Source organism: Neomonachus schauinslandi, chromosome 3, assembly GCF_002201575.2.
Source record: "Neomonachus schauinslandi chromosome 3, ASM220157v2, whole genome shotgun sequence".
Classification (NCBI taxonomy): domain Eukaryota; kingdom Metazoa; phylum Chordata; class Mammalia; order Carnivora; family Phocidae; genus Neomonachus; species Neomonachus schauinslandi.
This window is the reverse complement of record NC_058405.1, coordinates 125359253-125362645: the sequence shown is the minus strand read 5'-3', so window position 1 is coordinate 125362645 and position 3393 is coordinate 125359253. Positions and strand designations below refer to the sequence as shown.

At 41.6% G+C, this 3393-nt stretch overlaps 1 pseudogene; it reads right to left on the bottom strand.

Annotated features, from left to right (window-relative positions):
- Positions 1-781: 781 nt before the first annotated feature.
- Positions 782-1355, bottom strand: LOC123324327 (annotated as a pseudogene).
- Positions 1356-3393: the final 2038 nt, after the last annotated feature.

Genomic DNA, 3393 nt, shown 5'->3' with positions numbered 1-3393 from the left:
ACTTTTATCCTTTTGCTTTTAACCTATCTTTGCATTTATATTTAAAGTAGATTTTTATAGACAACATAAAGTGAGTCTTACTCTGCTCCACTTTATAATTGGAGCACTTAGGCCTTACGCATTTGAAGTAATTATCAATATACTTGCATTTAAGTTTACAATAGTGCTCTTTGTTTTCCAGTTTATCGTGTTTCTTTTTCTTATAGTAAGCAAGATCATTTTTTGCTTATTTAAATTCAGATATATGTGTGTATATAGAGAGAGTATATGTGTGTGTGTATATGTATATATAGAATAGTTTTCTGAATGACAGTTTTTGACAGTGAGTAAAGGTTACAATTAAAAACAATAAGCCCTAATTTTCCATAGCAGCTTTTATTTTTTCCTAAAAAGAAAGTCCATTTTTATACAGAGATAATCATTTAGATGTGTATTCTAAAATGCTTGAGATTTTTTTCTGAAGTGTCAAAACATATAACCCCCATTATTTCAGAGGAGAATTACAATGAACAGAAGAATATATCAACTTAGATTCTCAAGGTCATCTCAAATTCCGGAGTCCCTGGTTTCTGTGATAGGGTAAGAATTTTGCTAGCAAATGGCTAGACTAACATCCAGGCAAAATGCTGTAAATCTTCATCTTATGATTCTTAACTTTTTAATACATTGAAACAGATTGTTTAATCAAATCTAAATATGTGGCAACAAGACCTGAGAAACTTATCGAAACATTTGTTTTGATAATTCCTGGATAAACTTCATTTGCCCATTTCATATTCTACTATTTATATTTTTTTGTTTTGTCTCTCTTTTCTTTCCACAAATTCCCAAGCACAATCCCTAAAAAACTGTTAGTCCTATTATTTGGTTGGAGGAAAGTTAATCTCCACCATCCTCAGGTCTGTGGATGTCTGAGTATAAACCTGATGAGCCTAATGGTCTCCTGTGGCCAGAGCCTTGTAGCAGCAAGTGGTCTGGTTCTGACTAGAACCCTACCGGCTACAGTGCCTCCAGGATCATGACACTGAAGCCCCTGAGCCACTGAGCCACTGCTTGGTGTTTCTACGGAGCCACAGTGCTGTGGACTTCAGACCATCTCTTTTGTCCTGATGAACATAGATAGTATCATATATTATTGTCACAATTCTAGAAAATAAAGAATCAGGTAAACAGCTGGATTAACTGAGCCCTTGGTAGCAGACCATCCAAGTAACAATCCCCAGTTAAAAGTCAACTGCAAGGCTAATTGAGGCCTTGCATGTAATTCTTTTTATTAGTGAGTCGGGGATTACATGAAGTAGGGATGCTGCTCCCAGAGCTATGCTTTTTATTGTGGTCGCTGCCCCACATGCCATGAGTAGTTCAGCTTGCTCTAATGCCAAAGAGCTATTCTATGTATGAATCTGAAAACATCCTGATTCACAGGCCGATTCTGTGCTCCAGATACGTGGCAGACCCAACAACCAGATTCTACTGGGTTTGTCCAATTACATGAGGAGCAGGTAGGGTTGCAGAGGGTGGGGTGCCAAATCCATGACCCCCAAAGCCACAGGCTGAGCAGCTGCTGGGCCTGAGGGCTACCAGCCCCCTGTGGGTGCCAGGGTCAGGGAGCAGCCCTAGGAGTCCTACAGCCCTGTCTGCCTCATGCCCACAGGCTGCACATGAGTCTGCACTGAGGAGACGAGGAGGCATGGTCCCCTTGTCGTGTGTTCTTTGTTCTTTTTTTCTCATTCCCTGCCTTCTTTGGGTTATTGAGTACTTTTTATGATCCCACTATATGACCATTATTATCTTATTAGATATATATATAATAAAAACCAAAGAAGCAGAACCAATAGGATATATTAAAAGATTTAATCTTACGTGGTTGGGAGGGCTAACTAGTAGGAAATCTGGATGCTCAGGCAGGAGTTGATGTAGCCTTGAATCTAAAATCTGTAGTACAGGCCAACAAAGCTGGAAATTCAGGCAGGATTTTTACGTTACAATCTTAAGGCAGAATTCCTGCTACTTCAGGAAACCTCAGATTTTGTCTTAAGGCCTTCAACTGATTCAGAACATATTCATCGTTATGAGAATCCCTCATATTGACATTTTATAGCCATACCCACTTCTCTCCAGCCCCTACCCTCTTCTTAACCCCTATCAGCCATAGACCTGTTCTCCATTCCTATAACTTTGTCTTTTTAAGAATGTTCTATAAATGGAATCATACTGTATGTACCTTTTGAGATTGCTTTTTTCCCCCACTCACCATCCAGGTTTCATTATGTCAGATAATTCTAACATTTCTGTCATTTTGATCTGGGTGTCCGTTGATTTTTTTTTTTTTTTTTTAATTCAGCCTGGTATCGTCTTGGTTCTTGATATGAAGAGTGATTTTCAGTTGAAATATGCACATTTTCATGTTATATTCTGAGACTTTAGATTTCATTTAAAATTCTGGTTTGGTTGACTTTTTCTGACACTGCTGCATCAGGGAAGGGGAAGGGGATGTTGCCTCAGTACTTCCAGATGGAAGTCAAAGTTCAGGTTCCCCACTTGGCCTTCTCCCCACGAGAGAGTGGGGGCTTTGTTGCTCTTTGCTGAAATTCAACTCTGAGCTCCCCATGTGGAGTCCCCTGATGTTGTGGTGGGAATGGCCCCATTAGTGCTGGGTAAGAGTCCTGACTCTCCTCTAAGCCTGCCATGACACCTGTGAGGAGCAGTGCTCTGTTACTGCTGGGTGGGTGTGGGATCTAGGCTGTGTGGTCTTCATTAACTCTCGGGTCAGGGGACTCATTACCAGCTGGTGGAGACGAAAATCCCAACTCTTACTTGACCTTGTCCGACACACCTCAGGGGATAATGACAAGTGGAATAAGGGGAAGTCTGGCTTTCCCACTCAGGCTTTGCTGGTGTAGATGGAGTGTGGCCATAGTTTTTCTTTGCTTTTTATTGGAGTAGATTGGTTATTGTCTAAAAGTTGTCTGTCTTACTAGATTGCCTATTCCTGGTCCCTTGGCTAGAGAGAAGATGTTTATGTTTTTTTGTTTTTGGGTTTTTTTTTTTTTTTAAAGATTTTATTTATTTATTTGACAGAGAGAGACAGCGAGAGAGGGAACACAAGCAGGGGGAGTGGAAGAGGGAGAAGCAGGCTTCCCGCCGAGCAGGGAGCCCAATGCGGGGCTCGATCCCAGGACCCTGGGACCATGACCTGAGCCGAAGGCAGACGCTTAACGACTGAGCCACCCAGGCGCCCCCTTTCGGGGGGTTTTTTGACCGCACTTTCTGACATTTCTAGGCTATCATCTTCAGCTCCAAGTCTGGGATACAAAAAAAAGAAATCCCATAGAACTCACCACCATGCTGTCCCTTGGGTCCTGAGGTCCCTGCTGGTCTACCTTCTTGCCA